The sequence below is a fragment of the Oncorhynchus nerka genome, linkage group LG28 (genome assembly GCF_034236695.1).
Source record: "Oncorhynchus nerka isolate Pitt River linkage group LG28, Oner_Uvic_2.0, whole genome shotgun sequence".
Classification (NCBI taxonomy): domain Eukaryota; kingdom Metazoa; phylum Chordata; class Actinopteri; order Salmoniformes; family Salmonidae; genus Oncorhynchus; species Oncorhynchus nerka.
Window position 1 is genome coordinate 60,433,972 of NC_088423.1, and position 22,258 is coordinate 60,456,229.

The window sequence follows — 22,258 nt, forward strand, 5'->3', positions numbered from 1 at the left end:
AGGGGAGAGAGAGAGAGATGGAGAGAGACAGAGGACAGATGGAGAGAGAGAGAGATGGAGAGAGACAGTAGGTGGGAGAGAGAGATGGAGAGAGACAGTAGGTGGAGAGAGAGAGATGGAGAGAGAGACAGTAGGTGGAGAGAGAGATGGAGAGAGACAGTAGGTGAGAGAGATGGAGAGAGACAGTAGGTGGAGAGAGAGATGGAGAGAGACAGTAGGTGGAGAGAGAGATGGAGAGAGACAGTAGGTGGAGAGAGAGAGAGAGACAGGAGAGAGACAGTAGGTGGGAGAGAGAGATGGAGAGATGGACAGTAGGTGGGAGAGAGAGATGGAGAGAGACAGTAGGTGGAGAGAGAGAGAGATGGAGAGAGACAGAGGGGTGGAGAGAGAGAGAGAGAGAGGAGAGAGAGAGTAGAGAGACAGAGAGAGAGAGACAGAGAGACAGAGGGAGAGAGACAGAGAGAGAGATGGAGAGAGAGACAGTAGGGGAGAGACAGAGAGAGATGGAGAGAGACAGTAGGAGGAGAGAGAGATGAAGAGAGACAGAGGAGAGAGAGAGAGAGATGAAGAGAGACAGAGGTGAGAGAGAGAGAGATGGAGAGAGACAGAGGTGGGAGAGAGAGATGGAGAGAGACAGTAGGTGGAGAGAGAGATGGAGAGAGACAGTAGGTGGAGAGAGAGGAGAGATGGCGAGAGAGAGACAGAGGGAGAGAGAGATGGAGAGAGACAGAGGTGAGAGAGAGAGATGGAGAGAGACAGACAGGTGGAGAGAGAGAGAGAGATGGAGAGAGACAGTAGGGAGAGAGACAGAGAGAGATGGAGAGAGACAGAGGGAGAGAGAGAGAGAGATGGAGAGACACATAGGAGAGAGAGAGAGAGAGAGATGGAGAGAGACAGAGGTGAGAGACAGAGAGAGATGGAGAGAGACAGTAGGAGAGAGAGAGAGAGATGAAGAGAGACAGTAGGAGAGAGAGAGAGATGAAGAGAGACAGTAGGTGGGAGAGAGAGATGGAGAGAGACAGAGGTGGGAGAGAGAGATGGAGAGAGACAGAGGTGGACAGAGAGATGGAGAGAGACAGAGGTGGAGAGAGAGAGAGAGATGGAGAGAGACAGAGGTGGAGAGAGAGATGGAGAGAGACAGAGGTGGAGAGAGAGATGGAGAGACAGTAGGTGGAGAGAGAGAGACAGAGATGGAGAGAGACAGTAGGTGGAGAGCGAGATGGAGAGAGACAGAGGTGGAGAGAGAGAGAGATGGAGAGAGACAGTATGTGGGAGAGAGATGGAGAGAGACAGTAGGTGGAGAGAGAGAGAGATGGAGAGAGACAGTAGGTGGGAGAGAGAGATGGAGAGAGACAGTAGGTGGAGAGAGAGATGGAGAGAGACAGTAGGTGGAGAGAGAGAGGGAGAGAGACAGTAGGTGGAGAGAGAGAGAGATGGAGAGAGACAGTAGGTGGAGAGAGAGAGATGGAGAGAGACAGTAGGTGGAGAGAGAGAGAGATGGCGAGAGACAGTAGGTGGAGAGAGAGAGAGATGGCGAGAGACAGTAGGTGGGAGAGAGAGATGGAGAGAGACAGTAGGTGGAGAGAGAGAGAGAGATGGAGAGAGACAGTAGGTGGAGAGAGAGAGAGAGAGAGGAGAGAGACAGTAGGGAGAGAGAGAGAGAGAGAGAGAGAGAGAGATGGAGAGAGACAGTAGGGGAGAGAGAGAGAGAGATGGAGAGAGACAGTAGGGGAGAGAGAGAGATGAAGAGAGACAGTAGGTGGGAGAGAGAGATGGAGAGAGACAGTAGGTGGGAGAGAGAGATGGAGAGAGACAGTAGGTGGAGAGAGAGATGGAGAGAGACAGTAGGTGGAGAGAGAGAGAGAGATGGAGAGAGACAGTAGGTGGGAGAGAGAGATGGAGAGAGACAGTAGGTGGGAGAGAGAGATGGAGAGAGACAGTAGGTGGAGAGAGAGAGAGAGATGGAGAGAGACAGTAGGGAGAGAGAGAGAGAGAGATGGAGAGAGACAGTAGGGGAGAGAGAGAGAGAGAGATGGAGAGAGACAGTAGGGGAGAGAGAGAGAGAGAGAGATGGAGAGAGACAGTAGGTGGAGAGAGAGAGAGATGGAGAGAGACAGTAGGAGAGAGAGAGAGAGATGAAGAGAGACAGTAGGAGAGAGAGAGAGATGAAGAGAGACAGTAGGTGGGAGAGAGAGATGGAGAGAGACAGTAGGTGAGAGAGAGATGGAGAGAGACAGTAGGTGGAGAGAGAGAGAGAGATGGAGAGAGACAGTAGGTGGAGAGAGAGATGGAGAGAGACAGTAGGTGGAGAGAGAGAGATGGAGAGAGACAGTAGGTGGAGAGAGAGAGAGATGGAGAGAGACAGTAGGTGGAGAGAGAGATGGAGAGAGACAGTAGGTGGAGAGAGAGAGAGATGGAGAGAGACAGTATGTGGGAGAGAGAGAGATGGAGAGAGACAGTATGTGGGAGAGAGATGGAGAGAGACAGTAGGTGGAGAGAGAGAGAGATGGAGAGAGACAGTAGGTGGGAGAGAGAGATGGAGAGAGACAGTAGGTGGTAGAGAGAGATGGAGAGAGACAGTAGGTGGAGAGAGAGAGAGATGGCGAGAGACAGTAGGTGGAGAGAGAGAGAGATGGCGAGAGACAGTAGAGACAGTGGAGACAGTAGAGAGAGAGATGGCGAGAGACAGTAGGTGGAGAGAGAGAGAGATGGCGAGAGACAGTAGGTGGAGAGAGAGAGAGATGGCGAGAGACAGTAGGTGGGAGAGAGAGATGGAGAGAGACAGTAGGTGGAGAGAGAGAGAGAGATGGAGAGAGACAGTAGGTGGAGAGAGAGAGAGAGATGGAGAGAGACAGTAGGGGAGAGAGAGAGAGCGAGAGAGAGAGAGATGGAGAGAGACAGTAGGGGAGAGAGAGAGAGAGATGGAGAGAGACAGTAGGGGAGAGAGAGAGAGATGGAGAGAGACAGTAGGTGGAGAGAGAGAGATGGAGAGAGACAGTAGGTGGAGAGAGAGAGAGATGGAGAGAGACAGTAGGAGAGAGAGAGAGATGAAGAGAGACAGTAGGTGGGAGAGAGAGATGGAGAGAGACAGTAGGTGGGAGAGAGAGATGGAGAGAGACAGTAGGTGGGAGAGAGAGATGGAGAGAGACAGTAGGTGGAGAGAGAGAGAGATGGAGAGAGACAGTAGGTGGAGAGAGAGAGAGAGATGGAGAGAGACAGTAGGTGGAGAGAGAGAGAGAGATGGAGAGAGACAGTAGGTGGGAGAGAGAGATGGAGAGAGACAGTAGGTGGAGAGAGAGATGGAGAGAGACAGTAGGTGGAGAGAGAGAGAGAGATGGAGAGAGACAGTAGGTGGAGAGCGAGATGGAGAGAGACAGTAGGTGGAGAGAGAGAGAGATGGAGAGAGACAGTAGGTGGGAGAGAGATGGAGAGAGACAGTAGGTGGTAGAGAGAGATGGAGAGAGACAGTAGGTGGAGAGAGAGAGAGATGGCGAGAGACAGTAGGTGGAGAGAGAGAGAGATGGCGAGAGACAGTAGGTGGAGAGAGAGAGAGAGAAGAGAGACAGATGGAGTGGAGAGAGAGAGAGATGGCGAGAGACAGTAGGTGGAGAGAGAGAGAGACAGATGGCGAGAGACAGAGGTGGGGAGAGAGAGATGGAGAGAGACAGTAGGTGGAGAGAGAGAGAGAGATGGAGAGAGACAGAGGTGGAGAGAGAGAGAGAGATGGAGAGAGACAGTAGGGGAGAGAGAGAGAGAGAGAGAGAGAGAGAGACAGAGGGGAGAGACAGAGAGAGAGAGAGATGGAGAGAGACAGTAGGGAGAGAGAGAGAGAGATGGAGAGAGACAGTAGGTGGAGAGAGAGAGATGGAGAGAGACAGTAGGTGGAGAGAGAGAGAGATGGAGAGAGACAGTAGGAGAGAGAGAGAGATGAAGAGAGACAGTAGGTGGGAGAGAGAGATGGAGAGAGACAGTAGGTGGAGAGAGAGAGAGATGGAGAGAGACAGTAGGTGGGAGAGAGAGATGGAGAGAGACAGTAGGTGGGAGAGAGAGATGGAGAGAGACAGTAGGTGGAGAGAGAGAGATGGAGAGAGACAGTAGGTGGAGAGAGAGAGAGAGATGGAGAGAGACAGTAGGTGGGAGAGAGAGATGGAGAGAGACAGTAGGTGGAGAGAGAGATGGAGAGAGACAGTAGGTGGAGAGAGAGATGGAGAGAGACAGTAGGTGGAGAGAGAGAGAGAGATGGAGAGAGACAGTAGGTGGAGAGAGAGATGGAGAGAGACAGTAGGTGGATGGAGAGACAACGTAGGTTTAGGCGGTATACCATATACCGGGTTATTTGAAAAAAGTCACGGGATGGTTTTTCAATACCATCAACACAGTCAAGTTATTTACTTTCAATAAATGTGAATATTGACTTTTTGAAGTTAATACCTGCAATCAACTTGTGTAATACGCTATAGGAGATCAAGTAGATTGTGTTCATCATTTCATCCGTCACATTGTTTTACATTATGAAGCTTACCGTAGTTCCCCCAGAACAGTTGAGCCAGTCACACGTTCGTCGTTAAGGGCACAACAAGAGAAAGCGTGAGCTCCTAGCGTTCTATCGGTAAGTCTCTGCTGTGCGGCGCACATGAGGTGGTGGAGTCACACTTGTGCAGTTCACTACTGAATAGCTTGGAACGGCTTTCTGCCGTGTTTTAGAAGTCAAAGAGCTCTGTCATCCGAGTTAACTGTGCAGATGCCATTCTTTCCCTGTGCTTCCTACTAGCGTTTTTCCCCCTTCCTCCGTTCTTCTCCCCTCTGCGCCGAGTACACATGCTGCGATTACTTCAGAAAAGCCTGCATCACAACTTTGTTTATTTGCACAATTTCTCTCGTTCACTTTCGCTTGTAAATGTCCACACTCACCCGAAAATGACAGTCGGTAGCTACTAACTGTGCTTGCATAACTTTATAAGCTGGATTTGCCTGTCTTTGCATTTAGTTTATGTGCATTTTTGTTCTATAGCATTTAGCTAACAGCTTACTGTATTTCGCTATTACGTGTGCTAATCTTGTTAGAGTTTTGGTAATAGGTGGCTTTTTTTGTTGTTGCATTTTTAGTGCCCCCTTGTGTGCTATGCCGGTAATACCGTAAATCCCGGGATGGCAGAGACAGTAGGTGAGAGAGAGAGACAGAGAGAGACAGCTGGGGAGAGTGACTGTAGGTGAGAGAATAGACTCTGAACTGACCCAAATCAACACATTCCTGGGCTACCGCCTTAGATTCTTCCCCCCGTGTCCCAGAAGACCGCCCTCTGTTTTCACACACAGGTCAGGGGTCATAAACCCTGCTGTCATTCAACTGGGACCGCTGGCCAATGAGAAAGAGCTGCCGTTGGGGCTGGACCCATGGGAGTGTCCGACAGCGTCCTGAGAAAACCTTGTGTTTACATTGTTCTCTGTTTGTTTAGTTGTTCTTATGTGGTCTCTGGGGAAGTGAGGCTTTTATTTTTTGTTTTTTTAGCTCTGCCCATACGGTTTTCCCAGCTATGCTCACTCCGACTCTTACATACATTTACGCACGTCGCCTCTCCTTGCAGCGATGGGACAAGACAAACTACCAGTTGGATATCACGAAATTGTGGTAAAAGTACCACATTTAAAAATGTAAAAAAATTACGCATGCACGCACACACACGCGCTCAAACATTGGCAACCTCGGGACGATAAGGAATTTCCTCCGTTTAAAGGGGGAGCTACTATTACTCAAGACCGTTGTGGGATCAGATGACTTAGTCCTGTCGACTGCTGTCAGAGACAGTGTGAGTGGATTGGATATGGGTTTACACACTAAAACATGAGCTCCCTCTAATATATAGGTCACAGATGACGTCATGGGGAAAGAGACAGAGGTGAGGCTTACACACTCAGAGACACACACGCACACCCTTACTCCGTCAAGTATTGCTTTCAAAAAGACAGACACGTTTGTTTTACGGAAATCAAACCGAGGATGAGAAAAGAGAGCCTCGAGGAGGCATTTCCGTCTGTCGTATCACCGACCGCTGCGACAGGCTCAAACAAAACCAATGTGTTTTTAGGAGTGTCCCATCATGAGGACTCCAGCTTGGCTTCGCCACTACTGCCTCGACACAACTAACCCTGACCCCCAAACCTCCTCCCAACCTATTCTGTAGTGTAGACCGCCAGTAGGAACACAAACCAGTGTGTGTGTGTGTTGTATCTAAAGCATGTGTTTGGGCCTGGGCTGTGTGTACTGACTGAGCAGACTCTACACACAACCACTGTTTGGCTGTCCCTGTGTAAACACCACCTCTGACCCCTCTATACACAGGGAGGAGTGAGGGAGACGGGGAGGGAGGGAGAGGGAAGGGAGAGGGAATGAGGGAGGGCAGTTTGAACAGGACCCTGGGGATTGGGTGTGAGAATATGGGAGGGGGTGAGGGAGAAACGGGAGAGAGGGATACAGGGTGAGGGAGTGAATGGGCGGGTGGAGTGAGGGAGGGAGAGGTAGAGAACGGGGAGGCACAGGGTAAGAGAGAGGGCAAAGGAGCGGCGGAGAGGATCTTGGACAGGACTCGGTGCATTCCTTCTTGTGGACATTCCGGGCTGGAGTTGTGGGGTGGTTAAATGACACAGCTGGTCCCCGCAGCACAGAGAAATGACACGGCGACTGGACTACAGGGTCAGAAATGCATCTCTCCCTCTAGCCTCATTTCTCATTTGACTAGCTCGAGTAAACATATTTTAGATATGAAACAAACATTACCTAAAAACTACATGACATTTCTGTTACATTCTTTGACTCTTTGCATATCTCTCTCTCTCTCTCTCTCTCTCTCTCTCTCTCTCAGTAAACGGTGCGCTGCTTTGAGTCAACCGACTGACCCTGATCCATAAAACAAAGTACAGATGTGGGATACAGAACACTGCATGCACATACACACTGATCGTAAGGACCCAGTGGGAGGCAGACAAGTGTGGAATTTCACATTGACTGAAGACACACACACACCAGACGACACACACACACACACACACACACAACTCATCTCATTTCTCCAGTCCTCAGGTGTTTGTGTGTGTGTGTGTGAGCCTCCCTCCCATACTAAGTGTGGATAAATCACATTGATCTTGGATACCGCCACAAACCTGCACATTTTTACCCCCACTCAGCAAAATGTCTTTCAACCCCTCCGTGAGGTAGAGGAGGGTACCACTTAACCTTTGCCACGTTACGCAGGCCAAGGTGACAGGTGGGGCTCAGCAACCCCTCACAGCAGAATCCGTCTATAAACTTTTAACGAAAACATCCTCCAAAGTGGCAGGGGATGGAAGGTGTTTTCATTTCTCCCTCTTTCAGTCTTTCTATCATTGCGATGCAGTGTCCTGATGGCAGGCAGTCAGTGTGTCCCCGTGGTGAAATCCTTGCCACACTCTCTGGCACAGCAAGGCTCAACACACTTCCCTAAGCACTATCCAATAGGAGTCAGCCAGCCGGAGACAAAGGCATAGACCATTACAGCAGAGTGTGTGAGTGAGTGAGTGAGTGAGTGTGAGAGAGAGAGAGGAGATAACTGTGTGTAAGAACCACACCCTCGATGTGCGTGTGTGTGTGAGCCTCCCTCCCATACTAAGTGTGCTGGTGACAGAGGGGAAGTCCAAGGGGAAGAGGGGGTTCATAGATGCACCAGTATCCACAGCTACATCAGTAAACACTCCTAGGCGTCTCTCTCTATCCAGCTCTCTCTCTCACACACACACACACACACACCTCAGATTCCCCTCCTCCACTACAACTTGTTAAGTCCTACCGTCCATCTTTCCCTTCTCTTTCTGTCCATTTTCCTCCGCAATACGTCGCCCTCGTTGTCTCAGTTGTATCCTCTCTCCCTTTCTGGTAATATACTGTTACATCTGAACTATGACCTATGACCCAGTCTTCTCCCATACACTCCCAGGCACCGGAGAAGGCAAGGGTGCGCAAGCTCAGGAGCACCTCTGCAGCTGGGGTACGTGGGTGTGTGTTTGGGGGTTGGGTATCGGTGACTTGGGCGGTTCAGCTGAAAGCCCGACGCTCAAAGGGGAGCTCCAGATATCAGACACTGGGTAGAACGGTGTTGAGAGCCCGATGCTCAAAGGGAAGCTCCAGATATCAGACACTGGGTAGAACGGTGTTGAGAGCCCGACGCTCAAAGGGGAGCTCCAGATATCAGACACTGGGTAGAACGGTGTTGAGAGCCCGATGCTCAAAGGGGAGCTCCAGATATCAGACACTGGGTAGACCGGTGTTGAGAGCCCGACGCTCAAAGGGGAGCTCCAGATATCAGACACTGGGTAGAACGGTGTTGAGAGCCTGACGCTCAAAGGGAAGCTCCAGATATCAGACACTGGGTAGAACGGTGTTGAGAGCCCGATGCTCAAAGTGGAGCTCCAGATATCAGACACGCCACAGGGGAAACGGGGAAAAGTGCTGTTCTTGCATAAAAAATGTCAAAAGGGGATTTGTAGCATTTTGCATTCCATGTATAAGTCGAGAAGCGTGTGTGTGTGTGTGTGTGTGTGTGTGTGTGTGTGTGTGTGTGAGAGAGAGACGGAGAGAGACTGAGGAAAAGAGAGCCAGAGAGAAGCCTAGAGGCAGACAAAGGGTGGGAGTGGTCCTTTGATCCATTTTCTCAGCTGATCAAACCAATGTAAGAGTGCTCCCAAAAACAATGACTGCAGACGTCGCCGTATCCGCTACTCCAACCATTGAAGAACTCACGCAGGTAGAAAGCTGTCAGTAGTAGCGCCACCCAAACACAAAGACACACCGATGATAGCATTAAGCCAGTAGCAACCCATCTTCTCCTCTTGCCTCACTATCCAAAATACTCCTGGTATTCCGGACCAGAGAACACGTCCTGCCGGAATCACGAGACTCTCAAAATGAACGCAGAGGAATAACTTTTGGATCTGATCCTAGAGGGTGACGTTACGTGAACAGTCTAAGCACCAGACACATAGAAATGTTATTGGGTTTAACACACACACACACGCAGTGTAATATCATACAAAAAGGCCTCCTGGTTATCAGACAAACATGATCGGTGGTTCATGAAATGCCTGGAGAACGAGAGAGAAAAGATTGCGACTGTACATGTTTAGAGCCTGGAGCAAAACCACAGCATCCTCTTCGCCGGATAGAGGGAAACAGGGAAACACACACCACACAACAGAGAGAGAGAGAGAGAGAGAGACCGAGGAAAGAGGAGGGAGAGACAGAGCAAGGGGGGGGGGGGGGAATGAGGATTCCTCAAAGGAGAGCGAAAAGAGAGGAAGAGAGAGGGGTAGAGAGAGGGAGGAAGCGATCCTGTCCACCCGTTTTACTGCCAGGTGCAACCTTTACCTGAGCACCTCCCTTCTCCTCAATTGCCTGAGGGACCTAGTCAAGTCAAGACAGGTACGAGAGCCCGGGCATTGGGGATGCTGTGGTGCTGGGGTGTTTGAGAGGGTGCTGGAAATAACTCCTAGGGCTGTACACACACACACACACACCCTGGGGAGTGGAAGGTGTAAAACCTACCCAGAGATCCACTAACATCACACACACACACAACGAGTGAAGAACGGAGAGAAATAAGAGACGAAGGAGAGGACCGAGGGATATACTGTATTTATTATTGTAACGTTCAAAGGGTGGTTTGGGGCTTTCCTATTTCTCCCTCCTATCTGTTTCATACTGTATCTGCAAGAACACACACACACACACACACACACACACACACACACACACACACCACAGAAAAGAGTGTCTCTTTGTCTGGTCGGACAAAAGGAATTCAAATCAGCGGACGGATTGTTACAGATGAGTTACTTCCTCTTTCTCTGGCCGTGAAATGAAATGTGAGCTGAAAGACACACACACATTAATTCAATGTGACACTCACAGTCCTTTGTCGCTATGGGTCTGTGTCGTCCCATAACTAAAAGGGATTCTTCGGCAACGATAGTGCCAGTTTGAAATGTAATTTGCACACATCTGAGCGTGAAAACAGAGGCAGTTGTAGTGACTATCCCTTCTTCATCTTCTGATGAGGCGTTTTAGTTCCTTTATCAGAAACCAGTCGGTGTCCTGGAGAGCTACAGAAAACACCGGCTTTTGTTCCAACCCAGCAAGGAAACACCTTATTCACGTCATCAACGGCAGCGTTCATCAATACCTTGATAAGTTGAATCATGTGTGTTAGTGCTAGGCTGAAACAAAAGCCTGCACACATCTGTAGCTCTCCAGGAGGCAGGGTTGGAGTCCACGGCACTAAATACTCTAGTTCTTGAGTTAGAATCTCCTGTCTTTAGGCAACCTCCCCCTTGTGCACTATGACACATTGAAGCGCTTAGCCTGAGGTCACAAGGCTTTTACCCCATTGCCATGGTGATATCTGACACCCCAACCCCCAACCCTATCGCTGACTGGGCCCTAACGGCAGGCTAAGATGCTGGTGTCCATAGCAGCATCATTAAGACATTAAAAGCTGATCTGTTTTATAGGTCTCCAATCCAGTGGTCTACCACAGCCCGTTACGGAGTGGCCAGCTAAGGAGCTGGATGCCACGTGCGCGCACACACACACACACACACACACACACACACACACACACACAAAGGTGGTCAGCTATCAAATCCAACTCCCCACCTTCCCAAATCAGCTCCATTAACCCCCCCACCCCCCTTCCCAGTCATCTATTAAATTAGACTGATCTCATTTGAGCCCCCCCGACGCCACATACACACACACTTTACCCTGAATCCATTTCAGCCCTGCTATATTCTGTTAATGCAGTTATCCACCACTTTCCAACTCTCCAATTAATGCAAACCAAAACCAGTAACCACATTTATCAGACATTCCTTCAGGAGGGCTGCTCCAAATGTACCCTCCCCTGCCTCTATCCTTCCCCCAACCCTCCACCAACCCTCCACCAACCCTCCACCAACCCTCCACCTCGGCCCTTTTTCAGAAAGGAGTGGAACGCTCTTTGAAGATCAGTCGGGAATATCAACAAAGAGAGACTACTGGCACAAGCAGTGATGCACTATTAACACAATTAACTCCCAGACAGATGAAAGTGAAAAATACCACATCATTCCCAAACATTGTTATCATTGAATTGCTTTTCAGACTCTCTCGCTCCACTCTCTCCCCTTTTTCTCTCATCAACAACTGCCAATAGGAAAAAGCTCTCTCACACACACACCTTTGAGGGGTCTCTTTAGGACCCTGTATGAGAGGCGAAGGGCAGAGGTGAGAAAGATACAGTATGGTAGAAGAAAGAGCCAGGCAAAAGGTCAAGATGGCTCAGTGCACGGTGCGAGGAGAGAGAGACTGGAAGCTTTCCTCTCTCACCTTCGGGGTTCGGAGGTGAGGGAGAAGGGCAGAAGAGGTGAGGGCTCAGGGGGTGTGAGAGAGGAGGAGGGAAGGAGGGGAGATGGAGGTCAAAAGGTGGGAAAAACAGGAAATCACTCACACCTGCAGACTGAGAGGAGTTATAGCTGCAGTCTTAGCGTCACTCTTTCTTACAGAGCCCACTTCGGTCCCATACACCCGTCCGCTTCTCTTCCATACGAACACACTCTATCTTAATGGTATAATGCCTCCATCCATTTCCCGCTGTCAATTATTCACATTAAACCCCTCCCTCCGCTTTCTCCCTCCTCTTTCTTCCAGAAAGAGGTCAAACTGCTGCCCTGTTATCCTTTCCATTGATCCACGCAGGTCACAAGGACACAAATCCAACCATTTTGTAATGTGACCCAATGTAAGGTTCTCTCCCAATGATGCAGAGAAATGTTCTGTGTGTGTGTCCTACCTGTCAGCGTCTCCCTGGCCCGTGGAGGTGTTGCGTTGGAGGGTCTCTCGTACCGCCGCCATGCCGTCAGGTAGACGGTTTAGTCGCCGCGTGTACAGGCTCAGACCGCCGTCCGTCATGTAGCTGGGATCAGAAAAGGTCAAAGGTCACATCAGAAAACACAAGGTTTTCAAAGTCAAAGCTCACGGTTAAAATTGCACAACACTTTTGCTGGAAATCAGTTCATTCTTGACGGATTCAAAAACTGAAATTGTTTGACTAAAAGAAGGCCGTTTTTCGTGTCAGCTTTCAAGCCAGGAAGAAGAAGATCGAGTGTTGGGCCGTGCTCTGTCTAACACCCCAGAGAGAGAGAGCCAACAACAAACAAGATGGCTGTTCCTTCTTGCTCTAAATAAAACCAACTAGGAGAGGAAAGAACATCCATCTTGTTTGTCCGGCCCAGGCACCAGTCTCATCAATCAGATGAAATGGCTGCTGGTCGACTGGACCGGTCATTAACTCCACACCACTGGAGCTCTGCACATGCACAGAAGAACACAGACACGCACAAGTGCAGCTAGACCCGTACTTCGCCTACCTTTCCAAGATGTTGTTCCTGGTGCAGTGTTAATGTTGGCACCCTTTTATAGATTCAGTCTAGTCTAAAGTCATTTTGACTAAAATATCATTAAGGCTCAGTAAAATTGTTGTCATTTGAATAACAATTTGGTGTAGTTATTATCAAAATGACGAAAACAATTGGCCATTTTTCCCCCTTCAACTAAATGGCCTTTCATTTTAGTCACATTACATTTGTATTGCTTCATTAACCTGCTTGTGTTCCTATCTCCAACAGCGCAGTAGTATCTAACAGTTCACAACAATACACACTAATCTAAAAGTCAAAGAATTATATAAATATTAGATCGAACAATGTCGGAGTGGCATTGACTAAAATACTGTATTCTATTCTATTTTAGTCAATGCCACTTCGACATCGCTCAAGCTAATATTTATATATTTCTTAATTCCATTCTTTCACTTTAGATTTGTGGCACGATTTCGCCTGGCATATAAAATGTGCTCACTCGTCTGGAAAGACTGCAAACTAGATGCACTTCGTTTCGTTCAACCTTTTTTTCTATTGACATTTCTTGGTATATATCCATAAAAAAGGATGCCTGCTGATTCATGACGTCCCGACACGTTCATTTCTATGGGACAGCTGGAGATGGAATTTGAATATATTTAACAATGTGGCAAATGTCGGAGAGACAGACAGCAAGGTTTAAACAAATCTCCGCAGTTGAAAACAAAATGTTAGTCTAAAAGAAATGTGAGATAATGGCTAGATGGTTTTTATAGTGGAGATCAAGTTTATAAATTGCCTGGCTGGGCTGATGAGACCGTGGATTGTGCAGTCGGATGGAACAGAGTACATAGGCATTTTAACGTCATAGATTGAGCCGGTGGTCATTTGTGGAATAGACGATTTTATTCAGCATTAGACCCAACCGTAGTATAATACTGAGCAGCGCCTGATCGCTCATCTCACTACGACTTTGGCTGGCGTCCCACCCTGAGCCAATCCCTAAGCATAGATGTAGAATATCATACTGCACTAGCAGGGGAATGGTTGGGCTCTTTCTTTTCATAACACTCACCTGCCCAGGTGTGTGTGTGTGTGTTTTGTTTGAGATGCGTTATCTGAATGCTTCAGGGGGAGCACTTAACCCCACCACTTTCAGGGCAGGTGGCTCTGCAGAAGTGATTATGTCGCAAGAGAAACTTTGAGCTTTGAGTTCATAGAACCGGGGTTACGTCGGTAAACTCCGGTAGCTAGATGCCGGTTGTAATAAACAAAGCGGTTTCTGTTTCCTTCCTACCAATGTGGCTCTGTCTTTTGAATGGTGTAGCCCTTTCCTGCAGTCAAATGAACAGATCGCCCTCTAGTGGCATCGTGGGTGGAATGTTATTCATATTTTTCATAATTTCATAATTAATATACCTTGTTTTTTTTTTACCTGACCGAAAGTCCAGTGTTTCTATGTCAAACGGTTTTGTTATATGTATATAAAGTGTCATATTGGGATGCAAACTCATATTTGAAGACATTTCAACTCTATATCGGACATGGGACTTGTTTGTTCTTTTGTTTAAGCCCATAACCATGTGTGTGAGGTGTATACTTTTGTTTCAAAGTAGATTTGTTTAAGACTACCCGAGAAACTGACCCTGATTTAGCCCACCGCAGTAAAAGGCTTAAGCTACAAAATATTATGACCCCATTACTGAAAGACAAGACTCTCTACATTGCCCCTAAGCCGCACAGGACTCATTAGAACAGAGTGGACTGGACCAGACACTAAATCAGACTGGGGAGAGGGAGGAAAATAACATTACCAATGATGATGTTCTGTTCTACACAGAAGAGCATACAAAAGTATCGCCTGATGATCTTCTGAACTTCCCAATACCTTTCTGGTGCATTTCCGTCACTTCAAACCATACTTCCTATAGATTGAAATACTGTCAGAAGTATAGCCACAATTAAGCCCCTTTCATTTTACATGGTGGGGTCGAGAAAGGTTTGGTAACCCCTGAATTATGTGCTCTTAAACAAGGCTATTTTCCTTCCTCTTAACATTTTGAGGCAGTTTAGGATTTTTGTTGCTGTTGCTTGTTGATGTTTGACTCTGCTGCTGATGCCAGAATCGGGGAGAGTGAACGGCCAAAAAGAGAGAGAGAGTCTTAGTCTCTCTCTCTTTTTGGCCGTTCACTCTCCCGATTCTGGCATCAGCAGCAGAGTTGGCTCCCAGTGTGTAAATTAATATGATAATAACGATGACAGAATTGGTTTAAATTGCAGAGTATGACAGCCAAGGTATGCAGGGGGCCTGTTACAACATGGACACTGACTAGAAAACCAACAGGTTATGTGGCACAACGCTACTGGATTGAACTCACAGAGTGGAGCTACTGTCCTCCGGGAGACAGAGGTAGCATCTGATCTGGGCCAGTATTCACGAAGAGTAGGAGTGCAGATCTAGAATCAGTTTTGTCTTTCAGATCATAATTCATAAAATGATAAGGACAGGGGAAACCTGATCCTAGATCAGCACTTCTAATCTGAGACGCTTTGCGTATACGAGGCCTGGTCCCCAAAGACATATGCTTATCTAAATGTAAACCATCTCAAAAAGCTATTACAGAATGTCTCACAAGAAAAAGAACAACAGTATTTTTCCCTTTATTACATACTACTTTTGGCTGAAACCATGTTCACGTTTGTACACATAGGAGAGATTACAAATACACTGGCGCCCTCTTGTGACACGACAGCCGCTTATAACGCATTCATTCCCGAAACCTATGAGAAAGGGCGCAAAACCAACCAAGCCAGCCCCAAAAGGGATGAGTTGCAATTTGCAAAACACAATTTCTATGTTTTGACCCTGTCACCATATGAGAGTTCTCTCAGAATACTCACCCGCTCGTGACGTCATCAGGGCGCGCCGCGTTCTTGCTCAGCACATCCCCGTCACTCATGTAGCCCGTCACCTCCATGGCGATGCCCTCCAGGTCAATATCCTCCCCTCTCTCCCCCAGATCCATACCGAGGGCACCTCCCCGCCCCGCCAGCTGTCTCCGCAGGGGGCCAGGGTACAAGTAGCGCCCCCCCTGCCCCCCTCCTCCCAAGGCACGACTCCCGTAACCGTTCCCCGTGGAGGGGGCGTCCCCCGCCTGCAGACGAGGGCTGGACTGGCCCAGTCGCCATGACGACAGGGAGGGCCGAGAGGAAGTGAGGCTGAGGATGCTCCGCCCACTCCCGCCGCCACCGCTGATCTCCGTGGTGACGTTGCTGTCAAAGGTTGTCTCCAAGGTGCTGGGGTAGGGAGGGGGGGGAAGCAGAAAAAAAGACTGAGTGTAAGACGAGACATTAGCTGAGCAGCATTAAACTGGACTAGACTAGACAGTGGGTAAGACCTCTCTAATCCTTTGAAAGGGAGCGCAAGCAGCAGGGAGAGAGACTGGGTCAGGAGCTTGAATCAAAATCCAAAGACAAGACCACTGCTCCATCAAGCCACTACTGGATCAAAGACACTGACACTCTCATAAAAAAGGGGGGGGGGGGATCATGCTGAAAGAACCAGACACAAGACACAGTCTAGAAGGGTTGGAGAACAAGCCCTCCATTACATACAAACTAGAATAGAGCATCAGACAGAGAAGTCTCAAACCGCAAAAGTTCAGAGCTGGTGTAACGGAGTCAGGTTTGTATGCCTCCTTGCTCGCACATACTTTTTCCATTCTGCCCACAAATGTTCTATAGGATTGAGGTCAGGGCTTTGTGATGGCCACTCCAATTCCTTGACTGTTGTCCTTAAGCCATTTTGCCACAACTTTTGAAGTATGCTTGGGGTAATTGTCCATTTGGAAGACCCATTTGCGATCAAGCTTTAACTTCCTTAACTGATGTCTTGAGATGTTGCTTCAATATATCCACATCATTATCCTCACTCATGTTGCCATCTATTTTCTGCAGCAAAGCACCCCCACAACTTGATGCTGCCACCCCTGTGGTTCACGGTTGGGATGGTGTTCTTCGGCTTGCAAGCCTCCCCCGTTTTCCTCCAAACATAACAATGGTCATTATGGCCATACAGTTCTATTATCAGACCAGAGGACATTTCTCAAAAAAGTACCATCTTTGTCCTCATGTGCAGTTGCAAACCGTAGTCTGGCTTTTTTATGGTGGTTTTGGAGCAGTGGTTTCTTCCTTGCTGAACGGCCTTTCAGGTTATGTCGATATATAACTTGTTTTACTGTGGATATAGATACTTTTGTACCTGTTTCCTCCAGCATCTTCACAAGGTCCTTTGCTGTTGATCTGGGATTGATTTGCACTTTTCGCACCAAAGTACTTTCATCTCTAGGAGACAGATCTCTTTCCTGAGCGGTATGATGGCTGCGTGGTCCCAAGGTGTTTATACTTGCGTACTATTGTTTGTACAGATGAACATGGTACCTTCAGGCGTTTGGAAATTGCTCCCAAGAATGAACCAGAATGTGGAGGTCTGAAATTTTTCTTCTGAGCTCTTGGTTGATTTATTTTATTTTTCCCATGATGTCAAGCAAAGAGGCACTGAGTTTGAAGGTAGGCCTTGAAATACATCCACAGGTTACACCTCCAATTGACTCAAATTATGTCCATTAGCCTATCAGAATCTTCTAAAGCCATGACATCCTTTTCTGTCATTTTCCAAGCTGTTTAAAGCCACAGTTAACTTAGTGTATGTAAACTTCTGACCCACTAGAATTGTGATAGATTATTTCACTTATAATTCACTGTCTGTAAGCAATTGTTGGAAAAATTACTTGTGTCATGCACGAAGTAGATGTCCTAACCGACTTGCCAAAACTATAGTTTGTTAACAAGAAATTTGTGCAGTGGTTGAAAAACAAGTTTTAATGACTTTTAATGAATTTTTGGGCAGAACTGAAAAAGCATGTGCGAGCAAGGAGGCCTACAAACCTGACTCAGTTACATCAGCTCTGTCAGGAGGAATGGGACAAAATCACCCAACTTATTGTGGGAAGCTTGTGGAAGGCTACCCGAACCGTTTGACCCAAGTTAAACAATTTAAAGGCAATGCTACCAAATACTAATTCAGTGTGTGTAAACTTCTGACCCACTGAGAATGTGATGACAGAAATAAAAGCTGAAATAAATCATTCTCTCTACTATTATTCTGACATTTCACATTCTTAAAATAAAAGTGGTGATCCTAACTGACCCAAGACAGGGAATTCTTACTAGGATTAAATGTCAGGAATTGTGAAAAACTGAGTTGAAATGTTTTTGGCTAAGGTGTATGTAAACTTCCGACTTCAACTGTATGTATATGGATATATATATATATTTAACCCCAAAATATATGGGGGATTGGAAATGATGCAGACAATTAGATTGATGGAAGCAACAATCTTTACGAAATATTAAGCTGATCCAACCCCTTGAAATTAAAAAAAAAAAAACAGACGTGCTAACTAACCTTACATTAACAGCCTGCTTTTGGGATTTTTACAAGAGAAAGTGTATTGGATCATTGCTTAAGAATAGCTTTATTGTGATGACTATTGTGGTCTCTTTCTAGGAGGTTTGTCAGTGTGTTATGTCTTAATGGATGTCAGTGGAACTTGTTGAACACACAGAATGTAGAATTGAATCTGCAATATGGAGTCTGTTTGGATACTGGATTGGACACATGTTCTGGATCTGTCCATTCTCATTGCAGGGGGGGGGGGTTCTTACCTGTGTGAAATCTGAGTCCCCCGTAGACTGGACATAGTCTCTTCCAGGTTCTGGCGCAAATCTGCAATGTTTTTAACAGTCCGCAGCCGCCGTGTCTCTGGGTCTTCTGCTGTACAGAACAAACATGGTGACTGAGCAAATAGGCACTAGTGGTGCGCGGGTCAACTGTTTGTTCACCCGCCCGCAATTGCTAATAACCCATCAGCAACCTCCGGACAATATGTTATAAAGTGAAAATCTTAGGCCCACACCCGACCCTAAACCGGCTAATATAGAAAATGCGCCGTAGGCTACAGTCAGAGTCAAACTCCGACGTCCTTTTTTGCCCGCGTGGCTCGACGTTGACTTTTTCTTTGCCATTCCCAAAAACATTTGGCAAATGGTGTGTAGGCTATTTGGTGTCGGTAAATAGGCTTACACGCTAATGCCAGATAGCCTAAAATAATGAAAGGAAAACGCTCAACGTTGCCTATAGATATAAATTGCACACGAATGATAAAAATTCCATTAATGTAAGGTATTGTTTTCTCTTTATTGAACTAGTCGATGGCCTACCTGAAAGGTCCTCAATGGATGGCTGGCTGGTTTTAAAGGGGACGTTTTCTCCACCCATTCCTCCTGACCCTGCCTCTGTCGCCATGATACCGTCCACGTCCGTTTGTGACCTAGATGATAACAAAGTGTCAAATGTCAAAAGGAATATCTGGATTGTCAATGTCAATTCCCCCCCTTTTCTAAAACAGAGACGTATGATCCTGCCGTTAATGCCCTATAACCGGCTAACGACAGGAGAGGAAGTTCCTAAGTGGTGAGTGTAATGTGAGTGTAAGGGTAAGGCAGTGGGGGGGGCTATTCATACATACATTCAGAAAAGGATGTTAGCAACAACAACAAAAAAATCTTTGACGCTTCTGTGATTTCTCAACGACAGTCAACTCAGCATTGAAAAAAGGCGCAAGTTAAAGTTTGTTCCACGTGGGCGAGTCAGACCACAAGTCAGTGAACACTATGATGACACAACAAATGTGTTTGATGGATCGCGGGAAAAGAGAAGGAATATACTTTTGTAGGCTACAGTCCAAGCTATGTCTTCCAGTGGTGCGACTGCAGTCGGCATCCGAAGATTATTCAACTTGAATAAACGCTTGGAGGTAATGATGAAAGCAGTGGTGTAGTCTACGGTGACACGGATATCCCTTATTATTGATATCTACATAGCGCATTGATGTGAATCACAATGCCGCTCTCTCATTTAGCTATTTGCTCCTTACGGATTATGGTTGTTGTGGACGGCTGTTCACACATCTAAATGTATATCTGAACCCAATAATGGTTGAATTCAAGAAGTTTACGCTGCCTATTGTTTTTGAAACCAGTGGACAGCCAGTGAGATATGAGCCCTCGCAACAGCAGCACAGGGTGTTGGATAACTAGAGGTGGTTAGAATGGCTCCATTCAGTGGCTCCACCCATATCACACTGGGACTGAGATACAGTGGTCAGGGGTGGGGTGAGCATACAAACACACAGTGGGAAAGTGACTCTAGGGGAAATTCCTAGCAAACAGCTTGCAGATGCTCACTAATGATCACGATCCTTTCAGACTTTCTCAGGATACTATGACAGATTCACAAAGGCTTGGTCGGGCAGACACATCATGACAAATGTTACAGTTGACAGTTTTGTCAGTCCAGAGTATGTACATCACTCACCTGTACATGAAGGGTGCTACAGTGGCTGTATTGGGGTGGCTGTGGTGCTGCTGGGGCTGAGGTAGCTGGACGCTGACCGTGTTGCAGGCTGTGCTCTGTGTGGCGCCACCACTTCCACCATCCACCACCGGGGCGGCGCTGTTGCCCTGTTGTGACGCCTTGCCCTCTGTGGAAGCCAGACTAGAGGTGGAGCTAGAGTGTCTGCTGTCCCTGTCCTTGTCCAGGTGTCCGCGGTGCAGGACCAGACCCCCCCCCAACCGCATGCTCCGGGGACGCTCCCCACCCTCCTTCCCCCCTGCCGAGGGGGCCTTCCCGCCTACCCCTGAGGTTTTACCCCCTGGCTTTGGTATGCCGCTGTGTGCAGGGACAGAACTCTCCTTCTTGGCCACTTTGCTCCCTTTGGGTATGAAACTGGCGATTTTAGAAGTCCTCTTATTGGAAGAGGTTTCCGTTTCCATTGCGACAGTTGTAGTCGCTTCCTCCTTAGGCTCCTCCCCCCTGAGTTCCATCCTCTCTGTGGTGATGTGTTTCCCCGCCTCTTTCCCTCTTTCCTTCTCCTTCCCCCTCTCCTTCTCTTTCTCCTTCTCCAGTCCTTTCACTGAGCTCTTTTAGCGGTCAGAGCTCTACTGAATGTGCGCTGAGCGATTCCCCTCAGTGCGATCTTGGGGCTGCTGGTTGTTGTGGCGACGGTAGGGACATGGGTTGGGGCAGCAGCGTGGGTCGTCCCGTTACCGGTCCCGTTGACGCCAGGACGGGCGTTCCCCTCCGCCTCCTCCAGGGAGTCGGTGTTGGACCCTGCTTCTGCCCTCTCCACTCCACCAGCCCCGAGCTGCCGGGCGGGGGCACCGCAGTCCGCCTGAGCCCCCTGAGTGCTAGAGGACGAGGACTTAGATCCACTTTTGCTGTTAAACAGCTTGAGCTTCTCCAGCATAGACTTCTGTTGGATGACTTTAGGGGGGGGCTCGGTGGACGAGGAGGCCTTAGAGGAGGCATCCTTCTCCTGCTTGACAGAGAGCATGGCTGAGGAGGTGGTGTGCTTGGAGCTCACAGACTTACTCCTCCAGGGCTTGCTGCTGGAGTTGGGGTGGGGGATGGCCGAGGAGGAGGAGGCTGGAGGGATGGGAGCCGAGGTAGAGGCGCTGTTGGTGGAAGTGCAGACGGCCGCTGGGGACAACGGAGCATGCTCAGTCATTACCAGAGTCTGTGAAGTCATGCCCTCCGAGGGTTCTGTGAGGAAGAGGAGGAAGAGGAAAAGGAGAGGATGAAGAGGTGGAAGGGATGAAGAAAAGGAGGAAGTGAGAAGAGGATAACCGAGAGGAGAATAGGAGTGAGAGAGGATTCGGAGATGAGGAGTGAAGAAGATGAAGAGGAGGAAGAGAAGGGGGAAAGCAGGAGTGGGAGAGAGGATAAGAAGAGGGGAAAAGAGAGAAATAAGAGATGGTTAGACAGAGCAATCCTCACAGACCCCACACTAACTGTCCATATAAGGTCCTGCACTGTGGAAAGCTCAGGTTAGCCTGTGTTGACACAGTCAAACCCTGTCATGACTTAATGCCAGCGAACCCACGACACTCTGCAAACTATTAGAGACCTTGGACAATAACAATGAGAGTGCCCATCATAAACTATTTATAAAAACAATGAGGGAAAGAGCTTTAAAGTTAGGCCGAGGAATTTGAGCTGAGATACAACACTGCCACTGACACCCCCTGGGAGGTCTGGATTGATGCTGGTCATTATCTTCCAATTCACAGAAAGACTTGCTCCACTCCAAGGCTGTATTCTGAAGTACTGTGGAAACGAGCTAGCTAAAACACAAAAACACAAAATATTTTCGTTCATTTGACTATTTTGTCTAAATTAAGGTTTTTACAGGAGACACACAACAGTCTGTCACTGTTACAGAGCACACGAAAACCAACAAAGCACTTAAAAAAAAAAGTTTATACTGTTACCCCTCTAAATCAATAATGTTTGACTTACCAATAACAGTCACAATCAAATCCAAAACCCACGTAGACACAGAACTCATAAAGTAGCTAAAATATTCTTCCTCAAGAGGCTAATACTGTACAGTACAAGAATAGAGTGTAGTTATTGTTGCGTGCCTGTAGAGTCTCCCAGAGCCTACTTACTGCTAGCGTTACCTTGAACACTCAAAGCCAAACTGCCAAACTGCCCTTGTGGCCACTCCCATGCCCAACCCATTAGCCAGCCAGTACAGCAGACGGACACAGCAAAACAGAAGCTACTATCCTGCTGCACAAATACTTTCGCAAACACTGTCAATTAAGTAATGATCTCAAATTGAATCCATTGCAATTCCTTTTCAATGCACGCTTAGTAAAAAAAGGTGTTATCTAGAACCTAAAAGGGTTCTTCGGCTGTCCCCATAGG

At 47.8% G+C, this 22,258-nt stretch overlaps 1 pseudogene; it reads right to left on the reverse strand.

The window, feature by feature from the left end:
* The window catches only part of LOC115113458 (neuron navigator 2-like), a 144,595-nt pseudogene that overhangs the window by 48,722 nt on the left and 73,615 nt on the right, over positions 1-22,258 (reverse strand).